This window comes from Cryptomeria japonica, chromosome 8 (assembly GCF_030272615.1).
Source record: "Cryptomeria japonica chromosome 8, Sugi_1.0, whole genome shotgun sequence".
Classification (NCBI taxonomy): domain Eukaryota; kingdom Viridiplantae; phylum Streptophyta; class Pinopsida; order Cupressales; family Cupressaceae; genus Cryptomeria; species Cryptomeria japonica.
In genome coordinates this window covers 681,135,266-681,159,902 of record NC_081412.1, presented here as the reverse complement: position 1 = coordinate 681,159,902, position 24,637 = coordinate 681,135,266, and positions in this window count along the sequence as shown.

Below are 24,637 nucleotides of genomic sequence, written 5' to 3'. Positions count from 1 at the left end.
ACATATGCCATGGTTTTTTTGCCAAGTGGCAAGCAGAACAATTTAAAAGATTAAGAGACACTTTCCCACTTGGAACTATTTTATCTGTAGTTGACTTCGCAGAGAACTACTCTTTTGTGCATCAAAAAGAGATTCAATCAGAGTATTATTTTTCAAAGCAAATCACTATTTTCGTGCATGTGTGTTATCGACATGCACAGATGAATTTAAATGGTGTTGATAGTACATTTGAAAATCGTGTCATTAAGAAAGAGTACCACTTCTATATTAGTGATGATAAGGAGCATGACACACTTTTTGTACAACATTGCTTTAAGAAGTTTTTTGAATATTTGAAAGATAGAGGCATAACAATAGTTAAACATTTTGTTTGGTCTGATGGATGTGCGGCACAATTCAAATCTTCGAGGCCATTTTATGCACTATGTAGATATCATCGAAATGACAAAATACCACATGTTTGGAGTTTTTTTGAGAGTGGTCATGGAAAGGGTGAACATGATGGTGCAGGAGCTTGTATCAAACGTGCTATAAGAAAGCATCAAATAAAGTACACAGGAGAACGTATAGAAAATGCACATGATGTTGTTGAATGGTGTAAGAAACACTTTGAACAACCTAATTATCCTAGGGAATCATCATCAAGAACATATAAGCCCATTCCATATAGAGTGTTTTGGGAGAGAACCGGTACGTGTTCTCTTTTAGTATTTTATTCTATTTTTTTTTAATTTAACAACTTGATCTACATGTATGTATTCTTGTACACATGTACATTTTACAGATGTGGATAGAAAATCAATGCATGGATGCAAGAGTGTGGAGAGGACAAGATCTTTGCATTGTGTCATGAGTACAGATAATCGCCCATGGACATTATACACTAGAGATTATTCATGTTTTTGTTCTGAATGCATTTTCAAAAACTATGTTGATTGCAAGAACCAAGAGCTTGGATATGTTAGTGAATGGAAAATGGTGCCACTAGATGTTTCTGACACATATGAGGATTCAAATGAGGATGAAAACTTTGAAGACATTCCTTTGATTTCTGGTGATTACGATCATATTTCAGGATTGATTAAAAAAGGTATGTATGTACATGACGTACACATGTAAACATTTCCTTAAAAATGACATATAACTTAGAATTTATTTAACTTGTGTCAAATTGCAGGAGATATTTTTGCAGTCATAGCAGAAGATGGAAATATAGAAGGTGTTAGTTATTATTTATTGCGTTGCACAGAAGAGAGAAAGAAGTTATCAAAATCTGAGATGAGTGATGGAATGTCATTTCCCACAGGTTTGAGTTCTGATTTGAATATGTACATACATACAAATTGCTTGTGTGAATTTTTTTAATTTCTCATTTTTCTTATATACATGTACATGCAGGATCAGTTGTAGTGCAAGGGACATATTTCAAACAAGTTAAAATTGTTCAACATGGGATTCATTTCACTGAATACCAAATTGATAACAAGGTATATCAGTATAGTCACTTGGTCATTGCTGATGGCCTAATTCTTCAAACAGTTCCACGTCGAGGGCGGACTCAAAAGTGGAGACTAGATAGTGAAGATCATGACAAAATATTAAGTGTTATTGAAGAGCGTTGTGAACCACTTGATGTGGTATGAACTATATATACATAATTTAGTAATCCACTTGAATTGAATTTTAATGTAAAAGTTCAAGATAAATTCTAGATCTCAAGTAACTTGTTTTGAAACTATTTAGGATAAATATTTTTTTAAGTTTATTTATACATTATATCAAATTAGGATGTATTTAAATGTGCACGTGTTTAATTGTATGTAATTGTATTTGTATTTAATTAAAAAATGCATATTTAAATTAGAATGTAATATGTACATTTGTAAAATTGATATATTTAATATGGAATTAGGACATGTACATGTTGTGAACTATTTAACTACAATATACATACCTAGAAGCTTACATACCTACAAATATACATACCTATGTAATATACATGTACTGGATGTGAACTATTCAATACATGACCTATCTTAGTTTAGTTTGTTCATTTCATACATACTCTTTTGTTTGAAAATCAAACATGTATAATTGAATACATTTAAATCAAGTTTGTTTGAAAATCAAACATGTATTTAAATCTAATCTAATCAAACATGTATAAATCTAATATAATCAAACATGTATAATAGATGATCAAACACAAACCAGGTATACAGAATAATCTAGAGTCTAAACAATTCGTTGTACATGCATGAAATATACAATCTAATCAAACATGAATTTAAATCTAATCTTTAATCAAACATGTGTATAAATCTAATATAATCAAACATGTATAATAGATCAATCAAACACAAACTAGGTATAAAGTATAATCTAGAGTCTAAACAAGTCGTTGTACATGCATGAAATATACAATCTAATCTTGAACATGAATTTAAATCTAATCTTTAATCAAACATGTGTATAAATCTAATATAATCAAACATGTATAATAGATCTTGATCAAACACAAACCAGGTATAAAGTATAATCTAGAGTCTAAACAAGTCGTTGTACACATGCATGAAATATACAATCTAATCAATCATGTATTTAAATCTAATTTAATCAAACATCATGTACATAAATCTAGAATATAATCAAACATGTGTATAAATATAATATAATCAAACATGTATAAAACTTATAACATGTATAATCTATAGTCTAAACTCCATGTATAAAGTATAATCTAGCTCTAGTCAAACACAAACCAGGTATAAAGTATAATCTAGAGTCTAAACTCCATGTATAAAGTATAAAGTATAATCCAGAGTCAAACATAAACCAGGTATAAAGTATAATCTAGAGTCTAAACTCCATGTACGTGCATGAATATATATATAATATGAAAGTATATAAAAAGATAAATGTAAATGAGCTATAAAGTCTGGAGCAAATCAACACTGGGGATCATCATGTCGGCTACAAACTGAGCGACCATCTGAGGGGGAGTCCTGCAAAAGTAGAATTTATTTAAATATTAAATATAATATATATAGATCTCTCTAGACGTGCATGTACATCAAATATATATATACCAAAAACCATAACTAACCTGTACACTAATGTCAGCATCTAAAGAATCTCTCCTATGCACATGCTCAGAGCTCAAGGAAGGAGTGACATGAGCTAACTGTCAATTTAAGGGTTAGTCCACAATCAATTTAAATGATCTACAAATTAAAACTTAGAAAGTTCTAGATTATTTAAATTAAACATGAGATCTATATATATATATAGATTTATTAGGTACAAATTTGCAATGTAAGTATACATATCTTCTAAAATTTTAAACGCACATGTACATGTACATACCTGTGTATCACCTGGAGTAGGCTGTATAGTAGACTGATCCTGTCCCGTAATCATATCAACAACATCACTCGTGCCAGCATATCTCTCTCTAGCTGTACGTATCACTGAGGAGTGCAAGGGGCTAACTAGATGAGTGGGCATCGTGGATGAAGTGTCTGACTGTAGTAGCATGTCCATAAATCCAGTATGGCTCAAATCTCTCAGCTGATCCTCAAATGAGTCCAAACCCTCATCTGTGATATGTACCTGATCAGCTCGTATCTCCTCACATGAATCCAACCGGCCCTCATCTGTGATATGGAGCTCATCAGCTCGTAGCTCCTCCTCTGCAGCAACAGAGTGATCTGTAGGTGGGTCAGTGCCTGGAGCATGCGTAGAGTGATGAGAATGCTGTGACTGCCTCGGGGTATGCGTCGATGCCGCTGTAGCCTGAACATCTCTGAGAATCTCCTCTCTAACATCACCCAATGGTATCCCAAGTCGAGATGAAATAAAACTATAAGCATGTAGTAGGTCCTCGACTAAATACTGCGACATCTGTACATGTCTACTACCTCCGACTATAGCTGCTACCTCATCTGGGGAGGGGATGCCAGCAGAAATATACCGATCATCTGAATCTGAAGCCCCCCCATGACTAGAAGATGCATGATCTATGGATGATCGCGAACGTGGTCGAGTCATCATATATCTGCCCACCCTGTCAGAAGATATGGTGGCTGTTGCTGATGCAATATGTCCAATCCTATCAATTGCTTCTCTCTGAGAAGCAATCACAACGTGATCTGCTATGGGTGCCATGGCTGGGACTACTGCAGGAAATCTCTGGCCAACAAGGTCCCTGTGTCTAGGCGGAGCTCTATCACACCTACGGTATGCATCTCTATCAGCAATCCTGCCCCTCCCCTGTCCATAATATCCCGGAATATCAAGGTAGTTTGGTTTCATCTGACAATGAACCTCAGCAAATACCTGTTGTGCAAAGTATAATGGAATCTGGTCGTTATTAGGATAACGACCATGGGCTGCTAAGAATCGTGGGTAAATCAGTGACGCAACCTGTGGGTCAATACATCTGGTAACCTGATATCCCCTCACCTTACTCTTCTCCTGATATTGTGGGAAGCATCTCTCCTTGATGGTCTCCTTCGAGACCACCCCCACCACATCAGCAAAAGAATGAGGACCCCTCACCTCACTCCTCAACTGTCTATATATATCCTCTATAACCTCAGGTGAGAATGAGGTATGAGATACTAAGCGGTCCCTCAATGTCTGCAAACTGTCAAAAATGGACGTGCACGTACTCTTGTACACGCCATCAGTACGAGGGTCATCTAGTATGGCCCTCAACCTATGCAGCTCTCGATCACTGTAATGAAAAATAGTGGCAATATCGGGCAAGGGGGGATCCTGCTGTGGAGGATCCTGCTGTGGTGGCTCCTGATGTGGAGCCTGCGCAGGTGGATCCTGATCAGGAGCCTGTGAAGGTGGATCCTGATCAGGAGCCTGCAAAGGTGGATCCTGATCAGGAGCCTGCGAAGGTATATCCTGGGATGCCATCTATCTAGGTACATGTCATAAAGTTAAAATAAATACATAAGCAGAGAGAGAGAGATCATTTTCATGAGAGAGAGAGAGAGATCATTTTCATGAGAGAGAGAGAGAGAGATTATATACATATAAATCTTCATGACAGAGAGAGAGAGATCATTTTCATTTTCAAAAAATACATGTAAAAATTTCAAATATTTCAGTGAGAGAGAGAGAGAGTTCATATATTTCAAATCTAGAGATAACATATATTTCAGAGAGATAGAGAGATCTAATGTACATGTACATATTTAAATCTTTGACATACATAAAAAATTCAAGAATAGAGAGATCTAACACGTCATATGTATGTTAGGACACTATATGATCCTAAGGGGAATGTCATATGTATAGTAGGATGTTATAAGGGGTCATATGTGGGTCTAACCACATATGACCCCTTAGGACACTATATGATCCTAAGGGGAATGTCATATGTACAGTAGGATGTTATAAGGGGTCATATGTGGGTCTAACCACATATGACCCCTTAGGACACTATATGATCCTAAGGGGAATGTCATATGTACAGTAGGATGTTATAAGGGGTCACGCATGTGTTAATGCATGTTGACCCCTTAGGACCACATACGACCCCTTAAGATAGTATGCGATGGACTAAGGGGTATGTCATTCACACTAGGATTCTATAAAGGGTCACGCATGTGTTAATGCATGCGTGAGCCCTTAGGACCACATATTCAACCCCTTAGGACACATAGGAAATTTCATATGTACAGTAGGATGTTATTAGGGGTCATGTGTGACCTACTAAGGGGTCACGTATGTGTCAATGCATGCGTGGCCCCCTAGGACCACATATGACCCCTTAAGATGCTATGTGATGAACTAAGGGGTATGTCGTTCACACTAGGATTTTATAAGGGGTCATATGTGGTTATAGGATTTTATAAGGGGTCATATGTGGGTCTAACCACATATGACCCCTTAGGACACTATATGATCCTAAGGGGAATGTCATATGTACAATAGGATGTTATAAGGGGTCACGCATGTGTTAATGCATGTGTGAGCCCTTAGGACCACATATTCAACCCCTTAGGACACATAGGAAATGTCATATGTACAGTAGGATGTTATTAGGGGTCATACATGTGACCTACTAAGGGGTCACGTATGTGTCAATGCATGTGTGGCCCCTAGGACCACATACGACCCTTAAGACGCTATGTGATGAACTAAAGGGTATGTCGTTCACACTAGGATTTTATAAGGGGTCATATGTGGTTATAGGATTTTATAAGGGGTCATATGTGGGTCTAAGCACATATGACCCCTTAGGACACTATATGATCCTAAGGGGAATGTCATATGTACAGTAGGATGTTATAAGGGGTCATATGTGACCTACTAAGGGGTCACACATGTGTTAATGCATGCGTGACCCCTTAGGACAACATATGACCCCTTAGGACACTATATGATCCTAAGGGGAATGTCATATGTACAGTAGGATGTTATAAGGGGTCATATGTGACCTACTAAGGGGTCACACATGTGTTAATGCATGCGTGACCCCTTACGACAACATAGGACCCCTTAAGACACTATGTGATGGACTAAGGGGTATGTCGTTCACACTAGGATTTTATAAGGGGTCATATGCAGTTCTAAGGGGTCATGCATATGTTATAACAAATGCATGACCCCTCAGAACCACATATGACCCCTTATGACACTATGTGATCCTAAGGGGAATGTCATATGTATAGTAGGATGTTATAAGGGGTCCTATGTGACCTACTAAGGTGTCACGCATGTGTCAATGCATGCGTGGCCCCTTAGGACCACATATGACCCCTTAAGACGCTATGTGATGGGCTAAGGGGTATGTCGTTCACACTAGGATTTTATAAGGGGTCATATGTGGTTATAGGATTTTATAAGGGGTCATATGTGGGTCTAACCACATATGACCCCTTAGGACACTATATGATCCTAAGGGGAATGTCATATGTACAGTAGGATGTTATAAGGGGGTCACGCATGTGTTAATGCATGTTGACCCCTTAGGACCACATACGACCCCTTAAGATAGTATGTGATGGACTAAGGGGTATGTCGTTCACACTAGGATTCTATAAGGGGTCACGCATGTGTTAATGCATGCGTGAGCCCTTAGGACCACATATTCAACCCCTTAGGACACATAGGAAATGTCATATGTACAGTAGGATGTTATTAGGGGTCATACATGTGACCTACTAAGGGGTCACATATGTGTCAATGCATGCGTGGCCCCTAGGACCACATACGACCCTTAAGACGCTATGTGATGAACTAAAGGGTATGTCGTTCACACTAGGATTTTATAAGGGGTCATATGTGGTTATAGGATTTTATAAGGGGTCATATGTGGGTCTAAGCACATATGACCCCTTAGGACACTATATGATCCTAAGGGGAATGTCATATGTACAGTAGGATGTTATAAGGGGTCATATGTGACCTACTAAGGGGTCACACATGTGTTAATGCATGCGTGACCCCTTAGGACAACATATGACCCCTTAGGACACTATATGATCCTAAGGGGAATGTCATATGTACAGTAGGATGTTATAAGGGGTCATATGTGACCTACTAAGGGGTCACACATGTGTTAATGCATGCGTGACCCCTTACGACAACATAGGACCCCTTAAGACACTATGTGATGGACTAAGGGGTATGTCGTTCACACTAGGATTTTATAAGGGGTCATATGCAGTTCTAAGGGGTCATGCATATGTTATAACAAATGCATGACCCCTCAGAACCACATATGACCCCTTATGACACTATGTGATCCTAAGGGGAATGTCATATGTATAGTAGGATGTTATAAGGGGTCCTATGTGACCTACTAAGGTGTCACGCATGTGTCAATGCATGCGTGGCCCTTTAGGACCACATATGACCCCTTAAGACGCTATGTGATGGGCTAAGGGGTATGTCGTTCACACTAGGATTTTATAAGGGGTCATATGTGGTTATAGGATTTTATAAGGGGTCATATGTGGGTCTAACCACATATGACCCCTTAGGACACTATATGATCCTAAGGGGAATGTCATATGTACAGTAGGATGTTATAAGGGGGTCACGCATGTGTTAATGCATGTTGACCCCTTAGGACCACATACGACCCCTTAAGATAGTATGTGATGGACTAAGGGGTATGTCGTTCACACTAGGATTTTATAAGGGGTCACGCATGTGTTAATGCATGCGTGAGCCCTTAGGACCACATATTCAACCCCTTAGGACACATAGGAAATGTCATATGTACAGTAGGATGTTATTAGGGGTCATACATGTGACCTACTAAGGGGTCACGTATGTGTCAATGCATGCGTGGCCCCTAGGACCACATACGACCCTTAAGACGCTATGTGATGAACTAAAGGGTATGTCGTTCACACTAGGATTTTATAAGGGGTCATATGTGGTTATAGGATTTTATAAGGGGTCATATGTGGGTCTAACCACATATGACCCCTTAGGACACTATATGATCCTAAGGGGAATGTCATATGTACAGTAGGATGTTATAAGGGGTCATATGTGACCTACTAAGGGGTCACACATGTGTTAATGCATGCGTGACCCCTTACGACAACATAGGACCCCTTAAGACACTATGTGATGGACTAAGGGGTATGTCGTTCACACTAGGATTTTATAAGGGGTCATATGCAGTTCTAAGGGGTCATGCATGTGTTATAACAAATGCATGACCCCTCAGAACCACATATGACCCCTTATGACACTATGTGATCCTAAGGGGAATGTCATATGTATAGTAGGATGTTATAAGGGGTCCTATGTGACCTACTAAGGTGTCACGCATGTGTTAAAGCATGCGTGACCCCTTAGGACCACATACGACCCCTTAAGACGCTATGTGATGGGTTTTGGGATATGTCGTTCACACTAAGATTGATTTTATAAAGGGTCATATGCGATTTTAATGGGTCACGTATGTGTTAAGACACTATTTGATGGACTAAGGGGTATGTCATTCACCCTACAATTTTATAAGGGGTCATATGCGATTCTAAGGGGTCCTGCATGTGTTATAACACGTGTGACCCCTTAGAACCACGTATGACCCCTTAGGACACTAGATGTGATCGTCATACATGTACACTATTATATTATATGTGATCCTCTATGACCTCCTAAGAGAACGTATAGTGTCATATGTGGTCTTAAGGGATCATGTTGTGCGTGTAATAGGATGTGAAAATAGGTCACATTGTAGAGGAAATTTATTTTGTCTAATTTGTTTAAATTTGGTATCTAAATTTTCTAATGTTTATTTAAATTAATTTTTTTAACGTTTTTCTTTTTTTGCTAATGTTTTTCTAAGATCTGATTTACTACAGGGTAGTTTTCTATGTTTTTCATAACAATTTTTTAAAATGTTGAAAAAAATATACATCTATACAATTACATAATTTTAAAAACAAATTTACACATTTCAATCAAAATATTAAATTATCAAACATTTTTCTAAAATAATGAAAAACAATAAATTATCAAACATTTTTCTAAAATGTTCAAAACCAATAACTATATATAATTATTTAATTAAAAAATTAAATTAACAAATAAATTATTTACAAATTTAATAAAAAAAGACATTATTAAACCAAACAAAGGGTTATTTTGTGCACCTGATATAACAAGGGTCGAAAACTGAAATAAGAAAGATGCTAACTGCTGCAGACAAGGCTCGATGACGTGATGCTGACGACTGGTTCGATCCAACCCCCACCAGACAGAAAAAGTCAAATGTAACAATGACCTTTTAACTGTCATTTTCGATATTTATAAATTTTTAAAAAAAACCCTAACTGCCAAGGGTTCGAGCGAACCCATTAAAATATCGATATTTAATGGGTTCGCTCGAACCACCATGTTCGCTCGAACCCAGCTGAACCGTTTGGTTCGCTCGGACTCCCAGGGGCAGTCCGAGCGAACATTTGTGTTTCGCTCGAACATTGTCAAATCCGAAATTCCCACTTTCACCAAATTCTTTCGTTGGCAAAAGTGGGAACCAGTTTTGTGAATTCACCCTATTATATTTTAATATTATTTAATGATACAATTTAATATTATTTAATGATAATGTTTTCATGTTAAATTTTATTCATTAAATTATTAATTAATGTATATAATTAATTAATGAGTAATTAATATATATGTTAATTGGTTAAATTGCATTTTGATGTATTTGCAAGGAACTAATATAAGCATTTGCAAATTCAAAAGAAAGAATAAAATCAAATATTTATTATTTGTTAATTCTTGGAAATTAACCCCTATGTTAGTAGGATTTTGTGGAATTAAAATATTATGTTAATTCGGAAAATGTTTACCTATTTTGTTATAGCTTCTTTCTAACGGCATATTTCCATTTTTGGAAACTATATGCTTATTTGAGGAAGTGAGATTGAGTTATTTTATTTCAAAAGAGAATATCAATGATATTTTATTGGAAGATTAAATAGCATATTTATTCGGTTAATGTTATTTAATTATATTCATGTGAACTTGGTTTAAGAACTCATTATGGCATATTTATGTATGTTCGATGTAAATGAACCTCAATGAGTTAGAAAACCAAAACAATAAGTACCTAGATGAGGTAGCTATTTGCAATCTAACTTAGATCAATTAGAAAATTGGATCGATTTAATGTTTAAATCAATATGGGAAAATATTGTCTTTTCCGGTTATTGCCTATGCGAGTTTAATTTCTATATTCGCTTTTGCTTAAGTAATGGCAAGTTCTGATTTGTTCGATTGGACCCTATTGTATGGTTTGATTTGGGTACCTGTTCCAGTCCTTAGTTTCGAGTTTGACTATTGTTTTGTGGTAGTGTCGTAATTGGTTATATCCTTTGTGTGGGTGTCGAATGATAATTCATGGTTGACCATAGTTGGTCAGGTCTCTGGTTAGAGTACTGTCAATAAGTGTACCTCTTTTGAGTCATGTTTGACCTGATGGTTGTTCCCTCCTTTTGAACTCCATTTTCTTGACCATGTGTGTTCATTGGTTTCTGAAGTTGCTTGGGTATAGTCTAGTGTCGTAAGGGAAAGTGGCTTTCGATTGGGGGCCGCACCCAAAGTGGATACTGGGTAACCCGTCGAAAGTGAGTCTAATAAGTGATAACCTAACAGTAGATTAGAATGTTAATCTCTAAGTAAGATAATTGTGCCTCACACATGGGACGAGTGCTAACACAGACTCAACATGCTGTGAGAAGGCTTGAAATGGCAAACCATCATCCTTGTCTTCACGAAAGGATGTGTGGGTCCACATGAGGCTTGGATGGGCTAGAGGTTCGGATTAGGTTGCCGGAGTAATCCAATGTATGGGGTCAGGACCTATGAAGACCTGCCATGGTAACCATACCAAGTTGTGTGATGACACTTGTCCCTACGTTTGCTAGTGTGTTGTCGTATTGTCCTGTTAGGAGCACATTTGTGGGTCATCCTATTGTCTATGCCCTTGTGAGTGTCGGGTTTCATGTTAGACCTCGGGTGGTGATGACTTAGTTTTGTGGATGTCCTAATGGATCTTTGTATTAGCTTCGATTTTGTTCAGCTACATCCTTTCCTTTTACAGGATCATTTATATCTTAATTGACCGATGTGGTCGTTTGTATATTGATTATGTTTCGCCTTGATGGAAGGATTGTAAATTATGAGAACCTCATGTATTCGTAACTTTATTAATTATCAGAGGGGTCTTGCAGTTGATCAGACCCGGAGATGTAGCCTTTAGGGGTGAACTCCGAGATCATCTTGGTGTTATGTGATGCTTTTACTTCTTATGTTTCATGTTTAGTATTAGCATGTATGAATTGACATTTTGATAGAGTGTATAAGTGGATAAGATAAGATTAATTTTAAATGCATGTATGCAGTCCTCTCTTGAATGCAGTAAATTGGAATATGTAAGAATGTAGCTTATGATAATGGATTATTTTCAGTCATTGTCAAGAAAATTAAATATGCATGGAAAGATCTCATATGCTTATGATAAAATTCTAGTTTGTTAGAATATTAGATGCATGGCTTATATTTTAATGAAAAGCTTGAATTTAGATTATGAATAGATCTTAATGGATGAATCTTGTCTTGTGATTTATATTTCCATCTTTTGAAAGAAATTATCCTTGTTTAAGAATTATCTCGTTATAAGATAATCAACTTATTGGATTAATTGTGAGTGTTAAGTGGAATGTGTAACTAAGTAATCACGTTGGGAACTTTAGGTGTTAGTTGATGTCTTCCGCTATGTAATCTGAATCTTTTATATCTCGTTGTATCCTAATGTTGTGTTTATCTTTAAAAATATATATATATATATTGCACTCTATTCTTGTGTTATGGCTTAATCCCTTCAGGGTTTCCTGGCGAGGCATTACAGAAAATCTGAAAATGGAAGAAGATGAAAGGATTTCTGCTTTTATGGAAAGAGTAAATAAAACTGTTTTGGGTATTAAATGTTGTGGAGGAACCTTAAGTGAAGATGAAATTGTTTCAAAAATTATAAGAGGATTGCCACCGGCATATAAAATGAAAGGTACTGCTATAAATGAGTTGAGAACAATGCCTAATACATCAGTAACTAGGGATACATTAATTGGAAAACTTTCATCTTTTGAAATTGAGGAATTTGGTCTTGTTGCTACTATAATACAGGTTTAGCTTTTAAGGCATCAACATCATCTACACCATCATTTGACAAGTCCAATTGGAAAGCCTTTTATACAAGAGAACTTGAGGAAAGCAGGAGAGAAAATGAAGAACTTGAAGCACTATTTGCAAAGAAAATGCCTAAAGGTCTAGTTGGAAGTAAGTATGAAGGTAAAGCACTCTTTAAATGTTTTAACTATAATAAGATTGGTCATATGGCTTCAAGATGCCCTGATAGACATGCTAGACTAAGAGAATAAGCTAGAAGAACATACAAGCCTAACCCTGAATATCAAAGATACAAATTTAAGAAGAATGAAGATAAATATTGTTAACTTGCTGATGAGGGAGTCACTGATGATTTTGATGAGAATCCGGTAGACAATGGATGGGTTTTTGTTGCTATAACAGAAGATCAATCGGCACCTACTATTCAACTGGTAGAGTAGGCCCTGGTAGCTAAAGTTGAAGTTAAGGATGAATAGATCATTGATTCAGGATGTTCACATCATATGACTAGTGATAAAGCAAATTCTTGAACTTTCAAGAATATAATGGAGGTCTGGTGAGATTTGGAGATGATAAAGCTTGTTTGATCAAAGGAAAAGGTACTATATCTCTTGATGAAAAAGCATAATACTGATAATGTTTACTATGCAGAAAGTTTAAAGCATAATCTTTTGAGTTTTGGTCAATTAGTTGAAAAAGGATTTCAGTTACAATTCAAGAATGGAAAATGCAAAATTATGAACAGAATTGGTTTGGAAATTGCAACCGGTAATCAAACTAGAGGTAATATCTTTCATTTGAATAACAATGAAAAGACATGCTTGATTGTACATATTGATGAAAGTTGGCTATGGCATAAGAGACTCTGTCATGTAAATTTTGATTGCATGGTAAAAATCAGTACTACTAAGGCAGTTAGAGACTTACCTAAAATTGTCAAACCTCACAATCCGGTATGTAAGGAATGTCAATTTGGAAAACAAGTTAGAGCATCTTTTAAAAGTATTCCAGAAAAATCCAATAATGCTCTTAACTTAATTCACACTGATTTATGTGGTCCAGCCAGAACTAAAAGTTTACAAGGTGATAGATATTTCATGGTAATCATTGATGACTATTCTAGAATGTGTTGGGTTACTTTTCTCAGAGAAAAATCAGAAGCACTTGGGAAATTCAAACTATTCAAGGCAATGGTAGAAAATGAAACCGGTAAAAAAATCAAATGTTTGAGATCAGATCAAGGAGGTGAATTCACATCTAAAGAATTTAATGCATTCTGTGAAGTAAATGGAATCAGAAGATAGTTATCAACACCCCAGACACCACAGCAGAATGGAGTTGTAGAACACCACAGCAGAATGGAGTTGTAGAAAGGAAAAATAGAACTATCTTGGATGCAGCTAGAAGTATATTAGCAGAAGCGAATCTACCAAATGTATATTGGAGAGAGGCAGTAAGCACAGTGGTCTATACATTCAACAAAGTTCATATCAAAGGTGAAACCGGTAAGACACCTCATGAACTATGGTTTGGTATTACTCCTACTCTTAAATATTTCAGAATCTTTGAAAGTAAATGCTATATTAGAAGAGATCAGTATATTGGAAAATTTGATCCTAGAAGTGATGAAGGAATATTTCTTGCTTATTTATCTAAGAGCAAGGCATATAAATGTTTTAACAAAAGATTGCAGAAAATTGTTGAGAGTACAAATTTGAAGATTGATGAAGAATTTAGAGGAACTTCAAGGTATATAGACTCTGAACCGGCAATAGAAATACTGACAAATGAACCTACATTGAACCCACCAGTACAGAATGAAGATCCAGTTACCCTAGTATCATCAAAAAATTCTACTATAACTGAGGAACAACAACAAACGAAGACACCCCGATATGTAAGATTGAACCACTCTGAAAATCAAATAATTGGGAACAAGTATCAAGGAGTTATGACAAGAGGAAGACTGGCAAATGAAGAGGTATGTCTTGTTTCTCAAATTGAACCATCATCAGTTAATGAGGCATGTGAAGATAAGCACTAGATTAAAGCTATGGAAGAGGAACTAGAACAAATTGAGAAGAACAACACATGGACATTAATTCACTGGCCTAAAAATAAAAATGTGATTGGAACAAAATGGGTATTTAGAAACAAACTTAATGAAGATAGGAAGGTAATCAGAAATAAAGAAAGACAAGTGTGTAAGGGATATTCTTAGAAAGAAGGAATTGATTATAATGAAACCTTTCCACCTGTAGCTAGAATTGAGGCAGTCAAATTATTCTTGGCTTTTGCAGCACACAAGAACTACAAAGTATATCAAATGGATATTAAATGTGCATTTTTTAATGGAGATCTCATAGAAGAAGTTTACATTGAGCAACTTGATGGATTTTCTTTGACAGATAACAAAGATATGGTTTGCAGGTTAAGGAAAGCTTTGTATGGGTTGAAGCAAGCTCCAAGAGCTTGGTATGCTAGATTGGATAAATATCTTTTGAAGATTGGATTTTCTAAAGGTAATGCTAACAGCAACTTATACTATAAAGTGACTAATGATGACATCTTGGTTATAGAAGTTTTTTTTTATGATATAATCTTTGGAGGAGAAGATGGATTGTGTAAAGACTTTTCTATTGAAATGCAACAAGAATTTGAAATGTCTATGATTGGAGAGATAAAATTCTTTTTAAGATTGCAGATTTCATAGACTGATAAAGGTATATTCTTGAGTCAATCCAAGTACTTGAAGGAGTTACTAAAGAAATTTGGGATGGATAACTCTAAACCGGTAAGCACACCTATGACTACAAACGATAAATTATCACTAAGAGATTTAATCCGACTAGGTACAAATCTATGATAGGAGGTTTACTGTATTTGACACAAACAAGACCTAATATTATGAATGTAGTATGTATTGTTTCAAGATTTCAGAGTAATCCTAGAGAAAATCATGAATCAACAGTAAAAAGGATTTTCCGATACTTACAAGGCACTACAAATCTTGGTTTATGGTATCCTAGAGATGAAAACTTTGAATTATGTGCATACACAGATGCAAATTGGGCAGGAGATGTGGATGACAGAAAAAGCACCATCGGCGGAGCATTTTTTCTTGGAAGCAGATTAATTTCTTGGTTGAGTGAGAAACAAAGCTGCACATCTTTATCAATAGTAGAATTAGAATATTTTGCAGCAGCAACTAACTATACACAGGTATTATGGCTTAAGCAAATGTTGAAGGATATAAAGATAAAATTCAAGGAACCTATAACTATCTATTATGATAACACTGTAGCAATTGATATATCTAAGAATCAGGTACTACATTCAAAAACTAAGCATGTTTCTATCAAACTGAATTTTTTAAAAGAGAATGTTGAAGCAAAAGAAGTAAAACTAGTTTATGTGAATACTAAAGAGAAGATTGCAGATATTTTCACTAAGCCTTTGCATAAGGAGACTTTTGAATATCTCAGAGATCAGTGTGGGGTTATACCCCACCAGTAGAGACTTAGACAGTTGATGTTTGTCATCAACTAACAGGATTAACAAAGAAATATTTTACTCCGGCTTTGATGATGAGAGTTACTTCTTAGAGGGAGTAGTTGGTATACTGGAATTGGTTGATATTTTGTATTTGAACTTGGTTTTGTAGTAACTTTGGCATTTGATGTCAAAGAGGGAGAGATTGATATGGAAAAACACAAAGAAAACATATGTTACTCTCAGGGGGAAAGATTGTTATTGATTACTCTCTGTATCTAAATTTTGATTTCTGGTTATAATCTCTTTTGGGAGATTGTTGGTTTTTGGTATTTCACATTTTTGTTTTGGCACTTTGATGGTTTTTCCATCTTGTGTTGCCATCAATGCCAAAGGGGGAGATTGTTGGTATTTTAGTTATGTTGATATGGTTTTGTCATTGATGTCAACACCTATTAACACTTATCAGCTCTGGCACTTTGGAGAATTGGCAATGTTCATTGCCAAGCAAGTGACTTATGCACAGTCACCAGTATCTAGTACACCGGCAAGATATATTGTCCATCGGCACTTGGAATGAAATGGAAAACATCTGGTTATGTCAAAGACATCGTTTGGACACTTTGTCTTGGAGATTTGTTCATTGGTATATCCATATTTGCATATTTGTTGTTACCAGCAAATAGGTCCAAAATAAGCACCGACAGGCTTATCTATTCCAAATCAACACAACACGCTTTGGAGATGATTTTGTTGTTATTGTAAATGCATTAAGCTGACATGTTGAATTGGATATTGCATCAGTTATTGATTTACTTATAATTGTTTTATTATAATATCTTTTAGAGCTGACCTACTAAAATTGGTCCTAGGTTATGGTATATATGTAAGATCTTATTTCTAAGATTGACAAGCGATTGGGAAAAGAAATTGTAAGAAGGTATATGCGAGATTAAGCAGAGCTATACACACAAACATCATTTGAAGGTGAAGCAAGGTTTTTGTAAAGGCAATCAAAACTACACCAGTACTGAATCCATCATATGAAGATGCTATTTTGAGTAGTACATCATTATTGGATTTAATCATCCAATTGTAGTCAGTGTGACTCTTATTTGTGTTTGAGCAGTGAGCTCTAGGCGCTTGGCCTTTCTATATGTGCAGACTCCATTTGTATACACATACTATCTGATGTAAAATCATCTGATTGTGGGTAAGGTTTCCCACCATGGTTTTTCCCCTTACAGGGTTTCCACATACAAACATTGGTGTTATGTGTTGTGGATGTTATTGTCTTTTTGTTTCATGCATTAATCTTTACCGGTACTACAATTAACTGATAAACTGTATACCGGCATAAAGTTTGGTTTACCGGTATCAAGAATTAAGGTTGGTTAAGTTGTTTTGGTTTGAATTTATTTGACAACTGATTCCCCGCCCCCCTCTCTCAATTGTCTCCAGGACCTAACAGGTTCCCTATGAAATTTCTCCTCTAATTAATAAGAAATTAAATTTGTGGGTTGGCGTTGGGCATATAACTCTTTTTTTTCAAAGTTTATGTATTCTCCCTTCACCTGGTTACAATTTCTCTATCTCTTTAGATACTTAAAGAAAGGAACTATGAATCTAACAAACTACACCAAGAGTTACTATTAAGCAGCACAAAGTCTCCTTGAAGGTAACACTAACTCAAACTGATTATTACAAATCAAATAATTAGAAACTTAGCTTGTAGCTCATCCTTTCCCCCCCTCTCTCAATCAACCCTTACTGGTCTAAAGCCTGGATTAAGGGTCTCACCCCCAAAATCAATCTTTTCTTCTAGACCAGCCTCCAAAATAAGATTCTGACCCTTGACAACCTCAAAGGCAGAGGCTTTGCGTCCTTAATAGATGTGTGTTGTGCCTTCAAGAGGAAGAGTTTGTGGACCACCTTGCTCTCCATTGTTCCTTCTCAGCCTCTGTTTGGGAAAGTTTTTTTAAGAGTTTTAGTATGGCCTGGGTGTTTCTGAATAACATCAGTGACCTGTTCTCCTCCTGGAATATTAAATGGACTAACTCTTTTTTGAGATGTTTGTGGCAACTCTCTCTTCCTCACATCTTGTGGGGACTATGGAAAGAAAGAAATAACCGAATCTTCAGGGATGTCTCCCTTAATCAGGATATTGTGTTCCAGAAAATTCAATAGTCGATTCAGGAAAATATAAGGATCATTGAGGGTCCTTGTTACTCGAACAACTCACTAGAATCAAACATCTTGAGAGTATGGAATATGAAGATTACTGATGGTCCTAACAACCACAATAAAAGACTTGAAGCTAAATGGCAAAGCCCTCCTCAAGGTTGGTTCAAAGTTAATTTTGATGGTGCTACCAAAGGTAACCCTAGTCCTTCAGGTTGTGGAGCTATACTGAGAGATGACAGAGGAATTTTCAAGGAAATGGTTGCTATCCCTATTGGAACCCAAACCAACCATAAAGCTAAAGCAATGGCAACTCTTCAAGGCATCCTCCTAGCTAAAAAGTGGAATTGCCCCTATCTATGGATTGAAGGGGATTCAAATAATATTATAAAGTGTCTTAAGGGGACTTCAAAACCTTCATGGTTGATTCACAACATAATCACCTCTGCTATTGATCTCATTAGCACCTTTAAAAATTGTCATATAACCCACATCTACCGAGAGGCCAACGGCTCTACTGACTAGGCTGCCAATGCGGTAGTTAAAAGTGAGGAAATTACCACGTGGATGGGTGAACGCGGACTCCTCGAAGACGTCAGACAAATCATTAGTAATGAGAGATATAGAAGCACTCCAAAGATTCTTGATGGACAGGATAATTATGAAAACTACTAATGTGAGTACTTCGAGTTACTATAATAATGAGAATATCACTCATTCTAACATCAATGCCAGTAACTCTCATGCTTTCTGGGTAACTATTATAGTTCCAAAAAGCCCTCTGGTTTATCTACTCTGCAAGCTTCAAAATTTGACCGTGGGCAGCGACAACATAGGTGGAAACAAGAGGAGATATGAACCAAGTAGTTGTAAAGAATGGAAACAAAAGGAACAGGTTTGGGGTATACTACAGTAGGATGGTCTCTCGAACTTCATGGAGAGACTCCATGGTCAAGATGGTATGGTTAACAGTATTTTCTACAAGAACTGGAAGAAGGGCATGTTAAAAATGGGCGATCAAATGGTTGAAATCGATGAAGACTTAATTGCTTAAGCTACAGGCCTCACAAGGGAAGGTTGCAACTTCTACAGAGATAGGAAGGTTAGCAGGGAAGCTATTGAAAGGTACCCAAAAATGGAGAAAGAGAAAAAATGACTTGTAAAGTTGAGCAAAACCTACTACCCGCCCTGGAGGGAAATCCTCTTTGTTTTAATACATTATATCACTCTAGATGGTAGGTTTATGAAAGTTTATGGTTATCACTTTGTTTTGTTAAACCACATTAGGCACAATGATAAGGTTAATTTCCCTTATTTCCTGCTTTGCTCGATGAATGCATCCCTCAAGGCCTATAAGGAGAATCCTCTGGGTGATTCTACTATGCACCAAGGCCTAATGGTCCTAATTTATGACCATTTAAAAGCCAACCAAATAGCTCAGATGCAACCCTTTGTGGACTCTAAGGAAGAGATGTTTGATCCTTCCTTTTCTGAGGAGGAGAAATCCGACGGTGACTCTTCAACTGACACAGAGGATAGCACTGATGTCTCGGAGTATGAAAGTGGGAAGAAGAGGAAATACATTAAAACAAGACCCTCTTCCTCTAAGGGAAAAAAGCCAAAAAGAAGACCCCTGATTAGCATCTCTTCGGAAGAGGAGTACTTGGATGACTCTGAAAAGGAGAACCCTAAAGGGATGCCGAAGAAGAAAACAAAAGACCATACCTAGACTAGGAAAAAGCACAAGAAGAAAGAGGAGACTGGTAAGGACCTGGTAGCCGACAAGCAAGCTAAGGCCCTGGAAGCTTATCGAAGTCTGGAAAAGGAGACCATGGAAGAGACTCTTAGGGCTGCTGATACAGTTTTCGCCCTCCACATCCCTAAAGAGGAATAGGTTACCCCTAGAAAAGTTTCCCCCCCATCTGGTCCTCATCTTGAGGGTTTGCATGGTTTCATGGAAACTATGGAGTGGCTCATTAATGGCTACAAGAAAGATGAGGATGAAAACAAAAAACTCTGCAATAGAGTCTTGATCCTGGAAACCATTAATACTAGGGAAGGGAACACTATGGCTGACTATATTGAGGACCTGAAAAACACCATTGCCAAAGCTGAAGACATCAAAGATTCTTTTAACCCCAAGTTTGAGAAGATTGAGAAGGATTTGTTGGAAAGGAAGAGCCCTTCTGACACTAGCGATAAAACCCTCTCGGATACCATTACCAAAATTGGTAAAATTGAGGAGTGTTTGAAGAACACTACTAAATAGAGCCTAAGTATCTTGAAGATCTCAGCTAACAACACCCACACCCTCATCAACAAACTGGATGAAGAAAAGGAAATCCAAGACATAGACCTGGATGCTGAAGGAACAGGGGAAGCTCAAGGTCCCAGAACTCGCACTAGAGGCAAGAGGAAGGAAAAGAAACCGACCAAGGATCTAGAAGACCTGAAAGTTGTTGGGGCCACCTACGACGAGCTGGTGATTAAGGTGGAGGATTTGTTGAAGAAAATTATTGTGTAGTGCCTTCTCTGTTTCTTTGTTGTTTTTTGTTGTTAAGCTGTTCTTTCTGTCTATTGGTCTTTTGGCTAGTCTTTTTGTATGCGGACTTTAAAGAACTGTTCTTCTTAGTGCTTTTTCTCTATCTATGATTCTAAAGGTTTCGGGTCCTGAAAACCTGTTTTTTAATTAATCAGAACTTAGCTTGTAGCCCAAAGTCTTCAAGTATTAATTTATAATACTTTAAACTAAAAGTAACTGCAACAATACAAACCACTAATTACTTAATTTATCAAAAGATTTCCCAAATATGCTAAGAGCACACAGTCTACTTGCACGATTCAGGAGCTCTTTAACCCACATAACAATATCTTCAAGATCAAAGAAATAAAGAACATATATATTCAATGGACATAGGAACATTAAATTATATAAACAATTTTCTTGATACAATACAAAGTTTGAGATCAACAAAACTGTTTTCTTCATTCGCTTGATAGAATTTTCACCACAAAAACCCAAAGTCTTAGTTGGGATAAAAATTCTGCATAGTTTTGCTAAGCATGAAAAAGATAAATATTTACAAATGAGGTCCTCCTTATATAGGAAAAGAAGTTGAGAAAAAGGTGGGCACAGTTGACTTATTCAACTGCACAGTCCCATTTTACTACAACTACAACATAAAGAAAATGTGCAGCTGCATAAAAATTGATAGCATCTATCGGTGCAACTTCATAAAAAGAAGGTGTCAAAAGGGGTCACTTCATTCTTCATTCTCCTCCTCATTGGATTTCTGAAAATCTTCGAACTTAGCCAAGATAGCTTTCATCTCTACTTCATTCGGCATTGGGGTAGAACCTGTGATTACTCAGACGCGAGAAATTGCATCTTCAATCTTTACCTATTTCTTGTGCCCGTCCTGTATTTGGATCAAAGTGATCCGCTACTACAAGCACAAATTTTGGATCATGAGCTACAACTGGAAAGGATGCATATTTATGCAACTCAGATTTGATTAGATTAGTTAGGCAAGCAGGAGCCTTCTCAACTTGATCAACGAATTCTTGCATATTAACATTCCTGATTTTAGTGTCTTTAATCTCCTTGATATTCAAATCTACTGAACTCTCTGGGTATAGAATCAAGTACTTGTTGTACTTGTACTTCATCTTTCTTGATGATATTTTACTCGAAGAAGATTCCAACTGACTTGAAGAAGGCTCGAATTTGTTGTGATGGAGCTTTGACATTCGTGATGACTGCATTCAACACTGAGGATTAGCTCTTCATTATTATCAATTTTTCTCAAACGTATCGAAAAACAGGACTCAAAACAGACTTGGGAGTAAAACTGCCAAAAACAATAGGTCGGGGAAAAGAGTATTGATTGCCTTCTTTAGAAAACAAAATTCGCACATCGGACTTTAATGTCCGATGTGCAAGGATAAACATATTGATCAGTACATCAGACTTTAAATTCCGATGTGCGAGGGTAAATAATGTTGATTAGCACATCGGATTTTAAAGTCCGATGTGCAAACTCGGGGTAAGTTAACAGCACATCAGAGTTTAAAGTCCGATGTGCAATCTGGAGAAGATCAATAGCACATCGGACTTTAAAGTCCGATGTGCAAGGGCCAAACCTTAGGCAAAACCAGCACATCGGACTTTAAAGTCTGATGTGCTAGGATTAAAACAATCGGTTGACATGTCAGGTTTTAAAACCCAACATGTCAACCAACCTTCACATCTCTACATAACAGACTTTAAAGTCCAATATGCGAAGATAATTATCCGCATATCAAACTTTAAAGTCTGTTATGTGGATATGTTTAATCCAACTACATAATGGGCTTTAAACCCCATCATGCAGTTTTAGGAAAATGAGGAATAAGGGGGGGACAGGAAATCGGAGTTAAAATCCGATTGCCCTCCTGACACACCAAGAAAAACCCGAAGGAAATAAAGAAAAACAAGCAAAAAGATAAAATCCAAATAAGAAGGAAAAACCCGAAAAGGAAACATAAAACCCTACCTTCTCTACAACAAGTGATTTGGGGAAAAAATCCAATGATGGAGTGATCAAATCCACAAGATGGCGAGCAAAAACGATAGGGGAGACACGTAGAGGAAAAATGCACAGGCGAAAATGAGAAAATAAAACCCAAAAAAATGGATTAAATAACCCCCCGAAATTAACCATTAATGATGCATTAATGGCCAACTTGCAGTGCATGTCAAACTTTCCGACATGCACGCTTAAAACCTGTGCAAGTCCGACTTTAAAGTTCGACATGCACTCCTTGGCCAGACAGCTTGCAGTTCGGACTTTAAAGTCCAAACTACAAGGGAAGACTACCTGCAGGTCAGACTTTAATGTTTGAATTACAGGCTTCAAAACCTAGCAAACATGCATCGGACTTTAAAATCCAATGTGCATAAAGAAAAGATAGACCCTGCAATTCGGACTTCAAGTAAAACTGCAAACTTAGAAAAACTAAGAAAACACTAAAAACAAAAAGTAAGAAGCTAAATGAGCTAACCAACGAAGTCGATTAAGCTCTCCCGAAGACCGTAAGGTACGAAACAAACCAGTTTCATAGGGTTGCCTCACGATTTTGACCACGTTGAAATCGAGGACAACAAGAGCTAGAGAATCCCTTTTGAGCGCCTTTTCAGATCAACAAGTTATGAGATTAACGGACAAATCATCTACAAAAGCTATATGGGATAAGTTGGAGACTCTGACTAAAGGTGACCCTACTGTTAAAATTGCTAAACTTGATAGTTATCGGGTGAGGTATGAAAACTTAAAAATGGAGGAAGATGAAAGAATTGTTGCTTTTATGCTGAGAGTCAAAGAAATTGTTATGGGAATTCAATATTGTGATGGATCTTTGAGCAAAGATGAGATTGTTTCTAAAATGTTTAGACCTTTGCCATCTGCTTACAAGATGAAGGCTACTACAATTAATGAGCTGAGAACAATGTCTAACACTTATGTTAATATGGATATCCTGGTTGGAAAGTTATCTGCCTTTGAGCTTGAAGAATTTGGTCCTTAAGGAGTTGCAAAGACAAAATCTTCTTTTTAAGCATCTACATCATCAACCGGAAAGCAAGATTGGAAAGAATTATATGCGAAGGAACTAGAAGATATGAGGAAAGAAGATGAATAGCTTGAGAAACTTGAAGCCTTATTTGCTAGAAGAGTACCTAAAGGTTCGATAAGAAGTAAGTATGAAGTAAAATCGCCTTTCAAATGTTTTGCATGTAATAAGATAGGTCATTTTGCATCTAGATGTTCTGAGAGGAATTCAAGATTTGAAGAAAGAGATAGAAGATCTTTTAAGCCTAACCATGAATATCAGAACAAGCATAAGTACAAGAGAAACAAAGATAAATCGTGCTACTATGTTGATGAGGAAGGTGTGATTGATGATTCTGATGGAGAACCGACACAAGATTCAACTAGTGGATCTGGAAATGGAAAGGAATGGGCATTCTTAGCTATTAAGGAAAATACTCCGGAACTTGTAAATGAACAGAAAGCCCTTGCTGCTAAAGTTGAAGACAAGGATGAATGGGTGATAGCCAATGGATGTTCACATCATACGACTGGAGATTAAAGGAAGTTTCTATCTTTGCAAGAATTTGATGGTGGTCTGGTTAGATTTGGAGATGACAAAGCATGAATGATCAAAGGAAGATGAACTATATCATTGGATGGTAAGCATAACACTGATAATGTTTATTATGTTGAAGGTTTAAGGCATAATC